Here is a 6,825-nt window from a genome sequence, read left to right as displayed (position 1 = left end):
TTGAAATGTTAGAAACCCCCACTGATGTTCAATGAATGTGAGCCTGGGGAGCAAGATCATGTCTACTATCCATGTCTCCAATGCCAATGCACCCTCTATTCAGTCTTGGGTGACCCTGTGTTTTACTTTTGTCTGGAACAGGCCCTCCACACATCATATGACTGCCTGCAGCATGGCCAGAGAGCAAGGTGGCATCAAAGAGCATAGCTGGCAGATGCAATCCTGTGTTCACCTTATGCATGAACTGAATATATTTGTGGGGGGTTCAAAACAGAACTGTCACCAGTATAAGAAGCGTGCTGCTGTTATGCAGGAAATAGGGCATCTGTAATGGAAAGTGGCTTCATGGGACTCCCATGGAGCTCCTTGGTCTACCAAATAATCTGCAGTCTGATGTTGTGAATACCCTATAAATCATCTGGTGAAATGGCAGTTTCTCCAGTTTGATTAAGAGTCCAATCCAATTCTTTCCCCTGCCATAGCATGCAGCCACACCAAAATGGGCTGCAATGTATGCTATGGTGGGGGGATCAGATTGCAAGGCTTGACAGGGGTAGCGGCGGACCTCCACAGCCCCACGCCCGGGTCAAAACTCCATGACAGCACCCCCCCGCGGGCTGTCACCACCCCCTCGGGCAGAAATTCACACACCCCCTACTTACCAGAGGCTCATGCAGCTTCATGCAACCTCCTCCCATGCTGGGGAAACCTCTGTGAGGTTCCCCGGTGCTATAAACTGTGCTTCTGGCAAACTGGAAGCACAATTTCCGCCCCTATCGGGAGCCTCAGAGAGGCTTCCGCGGGGCCCTAGAGGCTGGCGCTTGGGGCATTTGCCCCAGGTCAGCCTATGGCAGGCACACTACTGGAGAGGGGAAAGGGAAAATATTTTCCTTTGCCTATCTGTAAGCCTCCTGATCACTAGTGGGTCTCCACAGATCTGTGTCAGTTAGTACAAGACCAAGAAGTTAAAGGGGCCAGGAGGATAGCAGGTGTCAGGAGGATAGCAAGGGGATAGCATCCAGCACAAGCTGCCCTAGCTGGATGCAACCCTCTCCTGTCTTTGTCATACCCTCAGCCCTCTCCATTCTGCCCCCTCTGCGAGCTCACAGAGCTGGCGGAACTTCTGCCTGCCACTGTTGTGCACGTCCTGTCCCCACTGTTTCTACCAGTGACCCAGAAGTGCATAGCTATGCATACGTTCGCAGAGGCGTTTATGATGCTGTTAAGGCTCCATCCACTGCCAGAACACTAGTTCCGGTAGCAGTCCAGCCCGTAGGATTGAAAGCTAAATCAAAAGTATAGAGCAGGACCCTCTGTCAACTGGAAAGACATCCATTCATCTTGCTTACAAAAGTTGAAGTATGAGAAGCTATAGCTGTGGGTTCTCAGAAACTTCTGTAGACAGAGTAAATGGCTGAGATGTTGCTGGGAGTACAGTCAGATGCATAGAGCCAAGGTAACTGACCTGGCTGTCCAAACTAGCTATATTTATAGCTGGCCTTTGACTCCACAGCCTGCAACACCATAAACTGAAGATGTGGCAATGTTTCCTCCCCCCCCCCCCTACACTGTCAATAATAAATTAGGGACCAACAAAAAAGTGGGCTCAGAGGAAAATTTTTACAAATTAAATACAAATTATACCTGTATAAATACCTGTATAAAAAATTTAATTACAAAGTTAAATACAAATATGGATGTATTTAGATTTATGAAAGCAACTTTTATAAACCTTCATTGGTTTGTGTTTTCTCTTAGAAGTATTCAGAATCAGCAATACAAAATGCAACTATAATGCAATACTGAAATCTCAACATTTTAATCAGTACTTTCTCTAGGCAAAATTTCAAATGTTTTTCAACTTCCTACAGGTCTTAGGAAATTAGGAAGCCATCAGTCTCTAGCAAACTCTTCCTAAATTCCAGTTTACATAAATACATTGCACATATATCACCCAGCCCAAGAAAAGATAAAACACAATCTGTTCTTGTTATCGGCTCATTTCCTGCAAAAACTAGTGGATACTGAATTAGTGGATACTGAATCATTGAACCAATGAAAAAACTGGGGTTAGGTTCCAGCGAACCCTCTTCATACACTCTATGAATTTTATGAACCTGAATCTTAACTTGAAGTCTATGAGGCTGGGTAATAGTAAGGGCTCATCAGCATCTCCAACATATGATATTTCCTCCTCCATTCTGGCTTTCCCTCAACTTGTCGAAGGTTACTGGCCCAACAACAAGGTTTCAGCCGTTTAGACTTCAGCAGTGGGAAGACTTCAGCAGAGTTCAGCAGTGGGGAGGGATTGCTTCATCCTTCACCAATCTCTTGGCTCCTTCCCTCAGCTTGTCCCAGACCCAGAGCATCCCTCAGGTAGCCTTCTCGAGACCTCTCCTCATCACCTTCTCCTCATTGCCAGGGTTGTGAAGGTTCAGTTGGGGCCCCCAAGATGTTGAGGCAAGTCTGGAAGTGGACACAAATGTGTCCAATGATTCTCCACAGACCAATACCATGCCCATTTGATGTGGAAAATTGACCTAATTAGACAGCTTTCTAAAAAAAAAAAAAATGAGTATAATTGACTAGATGCAGTTGCCACAACCCCTCCCATATTGGGGTCTCTTCCTCTTCCCTCTGCATGGCACCAGCACTGCTTCAGCTTGTGAGGAGGCCATTGTCACTTTACTCATCTCAAGCAGTGTAATAGGCAGAGAACTTTAAGTCCATCTTTTGCTCCAGAACTTGCTCTGGCGCCAAGCATTATTTCAAATTTCAGACTCTTGCTTGAAATTTTAGTCTTTGCAAGAATTATGGAGGTACACGTGTTGTCTATAGGGAAGAATAGTACTAAAAAGGTGAAGAGTTCACGGGGGGAGGATGTCTTATGATATCTGATAGGAAAGGAAATGAAAGCACAGACGCACTCTTCACCCAGAAGCTAAGCTTGCAACTAATGATACCCTAATTTAACTTGAAATACTTGATATGTACATTTGGCACCTCTTCTCTGCCCTGCCCACTCCCGCAAGAGTGCATCTTTATTGTAATTTCATGAAAAAGACTTTACAGAAAGTGGGATTAGGGTGAGGAAAGTAAGGAGTCCAAATAAAAGGTAGAGGAGCAACCTTTGGCTTGAACTTTCTGGTTGGTGTGATGTTTGTTCTGTGCTCACTATCAATGGTGGCTATCCAGGGCCTGAACTCTGTTAAGAACTGACTCAAATTCAGAGTATTGTCAGTCAGGGCAGATCAGTACAACACTATAATCCATTGGCTAACCACTCCAAGACTCCATCCTATCCCCCACCAACCCCTGCTGGATCAGACCAAGGGTCCATCCAGTCGAGCTACCAGAGTGGCCCACCAGATGCCTCAGGGAGCACTCAAGACAACAAGATACCTGTATCCTGTTTCCACTCCCTTGCATCTGGCATTCAGAGATAGGTTACCTCAAAAAATTGGAGGCTGCATATACTCATTTTGGCTTATACTCATTTTGACTTTTCCTCCGTAAGTCTGTCCAAATCCCCTTTGAAAGGCATCTAGGCCAGGTGCCATCACAACATCACGTGGCAAGGAATTCCACAGATTAATTACATGCTGGATAAAGCAATATTATCTTTTTTCTGTTCTAACTCTCCTGCTACTCAATTTTAGTGGATATCCCATGGTTCTGGTATGATGCAAGAGGGAAACAACTTTCCCCTATTCGCTGTTTTTATCTCATGCATCATTTTATATGTCTCAGGGTCTCAGGGTCCAATCCTAGCCAACTTTCTAGTGCTGATGTAACTGTGCTTATGGGGCATGCACTGCATACTGCATGGGGAATGTCAAAGGAATGTTTGTTACCTTGAGGCTGCATTATGGCTGCTTTGGAGTGGGAAAGTTGGAAAGGGTTGGGTACTGAATCATGTCTCCCGTCAGGCACCTTCTTTCTAGACTGAAGAGCCCCAAATGCTGATGCACTTCTACATAAAGGAGGTCCCCAACCCACCAATCATTTTGGTTGCTCTTTTTTCCAGGTTCACTGCATTCTTTTCAAAATATGGCAACCGGAACTGGAAAGAGAGAACTCATTCACAGAAATACTGACTTCACAGCAAAATGCTCAAAATACATCTTCATTTGAGAAAAATGTTTGTGTCGACACACTAGGTACCTGTGTAACATTCCTTGAATGAATATTTCAGAGCTCATGAGATTTCCCCCTAGCTTCTATATTTTATGTACTGATTTATTTATTTACAGTTGTCTACTGCGCTTCAGTCATAATGCTGCTCAGAGACCTGCTGTTCATCTTTCCTTCTGTAAATATATTTTATCGCGCTTTTATCCTACCGTTTTTCCAAAGAGCTCAGACATTACTGAGCTTTTATTCTAGGCACTATGTGCCATACTTTTGACTGCCAGACTAGCAGGTATGATGAAGAAGAGATCTCTTTGGCGTTGACCCAGGAAGATTCCGTCTCAGAGCAGCCTGAGGTCCTGTTCGAAGAAGAGCACTCTGCAGGCCAGTTAGAAGAATTGGATTCATCACTTGACTGTTCCTCAAACTCAGAGACATCGCTAGAGGGAGGGTGGTGCACTAAGTTTTGCAGAGGGGGCTCCTCCCCCTCCCATTGGGAGCCATTCGCCTCCATTTCCCCCCACCCCATGGGGAGGAGAGGAGCCACTTGCATGCTGCAGTGAAGCTAAATGGAGACAAATGGCTCCCGAGGGGAGGGGGAGGAGCCGCTTGCATGCTACAGGGAGGCTCCCTGCAAAACTTAGTGCACCGCCGCCCTCTAGCAATGCCTCTGCTCAAACGAGGCACCAGAATTACACCTTCGGTTGGCAACCTTCAGTCTCGAAAGACTATGGTAGAAGCCTACAGCACCCGGTATTCCCAGGCGGTCTCCCATCCAAGTATTAACCAGGCCTGACCCTGCTTAGCTTCTGAGATGAGACAAGATCAGGCATCTGCATGGAAGGGGACTAGAATTACAAGTTCATTACATTTCCAGAGGTGCAGCTAGAGGCCTGGGCAAACTTGCTAGAATCCATGCTAATCACCAGCTTAGATTCTGGCTCACTTTGAATTAGGCAGAATTTGAACACTTGATAGGGCATCTTTCTGATTTTGGATGCCTCGTAGACCTCTGTTGAAGGAAATGCCTTTGCTTTTGGGCATTCTATGGCTACCTAGAGACTTGCTACCTTCTGCTAGACTTGTCCCATATGACACACATCTATGCCCACCTGAGCACCTTGTGGGCTCACACAGAATATGACAACCCTGTATTGTAGGTGAGGTTGAGAGTTAGGGACGTGCCTTAAGTATTTATTGTTATTTATGTATGCACACATTGTTACAAACCTACTACACAATGCTTTACTTGTCCTGCCTCAAGGAGCTTCTAACCTAAATTTCATACACATAGAAGATACTCAAGGACTATACTATACATGGTAGCCTACTGGGGAGGTAGTTTGTTGGGTTGTTTCACTAGAAGTAGGGAAACTCACCAGTAGTTAGTTGGGGGGGGGGGGGAGAGAAATGGTATGTACTGCAGGCATCGCAATGTACTGTGTAAGCAGCTCCTTCCATTCACTATCAGACCCATTCTGGGCAGAGACAGCAATGCACCATTTAGTTTGCTGAGTGCCTGCGTGTTGCTGTCGCTGCCCCGAATGACTCTGATGGCTAGTGGGAGGGGCTGCTTATATGGCAACATTGCAGCACCTGCAATACGTACTGTGTTAGCTATGCTACTGAATCTCATTGAGCTAGGAATCCTCACTGAATGCTGAAATTCAATGGATGATCTTGGGCAAGTCACTCTCTCAGTATAGCTTATGTCACGAGATTGTTGTGAGAATAAAATGCGGCATGTGGAGGCGGGTGCTGTTGTATACTGTCATCGAGTTCTTGGATGAGTAGACCAAAAACAGCAGCAACTAAGGCTGAGCAACTGAGGCCAAAAATGAGCAGCAACTGTTACCCTGTACATGCCCGATCTTGTCTGATCTCAGAAGCTAAGCAGGGTCAGGCCTGGTTAGTACTTGGATGGGAGACCACCTGGGAATACCTGGTGCTGTAGGCTTCTACCATAGTCTTTCGAGACTGAAGGTTGCCAACCAGGTCAAAAACACACACGTTAGTAATAATGTCATGAATGTGTGAAAGAGCCTGGCAACTTTGTAAACAATGTAGTTTTAGGAAACAGAACAGAGAAGTTGTGGGCGGAGCTTTAAGTTCTTCCTGGCTGCCATTTCTTCATTTCAAAGTAGTCCAGTGGCTTTTCCCTTTGTGGGGTTTGAAATGCATTGGAAGTTTCTGGTCTCTGATTTTAAACCTGGTGCAATTCAGTAATTGGTGTGTTACGTGCCACTCCTTCAGAGCTTACTGGTCCTGGCGCAAAGCCGTCAAGCATATGAATCAGTGCAGTGATATCTGATGGAACTGGTGCCTTTTGGAGAAGAGATGGGACACTTATATTCTGACTTCCAATCTCTCGCTCGGGGGAGCAGCACAATTATGTACACATGCACACTTGAGAACTGAGTGTTGAGAAATGCTAGGGGAAAAAAATTGAAAAAGGAGTTGAAACCCGTGTGGATGGTGATTTCACCCTTGTAATTCTTGTCTCCAAAGATCCCAGGCACAACAACACTGAGGCTATTTGCTAAATCATTTTTTAAAAATAATTGTTCTCACAATGTCACTATAATCTATACGCAATAATAAAAGCATCCACACCTACTTCACTGCCTGCTTACACTTTGACAAAGAGATTTCCTTCATACTCAGGCAAGGCAGAAAGAGAAGGGTGTTTACTTT

General features: G+C 45.3%; 1 pseudogene; it reads left to right on the top strand.

Moving 5' to 3' along the window:
* The first annotated feature begins 5,968 nt into the window (after nt 1-5,968).
* LOC136646511 (5S ribosomal RNA) lies at nt 5,969-6,088 on the top strand (annotated as a pseudogene).
* Nucleotides 6,089-6,825: the final 737 nt, after the last annotated feature.

Source organism: Tiliqua scincoides, chromosome 3, assembly GCF_035046505.1.
Source record: "Tiliqua scincoides isolate rTilSci1 chromosome 3, rTilSci1.hap2, whole genome shotgun sequence".
Lineage (NCBI taxonomy): Eukaryota > Metazoa > Chordata > Lepidosauria > Squamata > Scincidae > Tiliqua > Tiliqua scincoides.
Note: the sequence above shows the minus strand (reverse complement) of the source record. Positions and strands in the feature narration are given on the sequence as shown.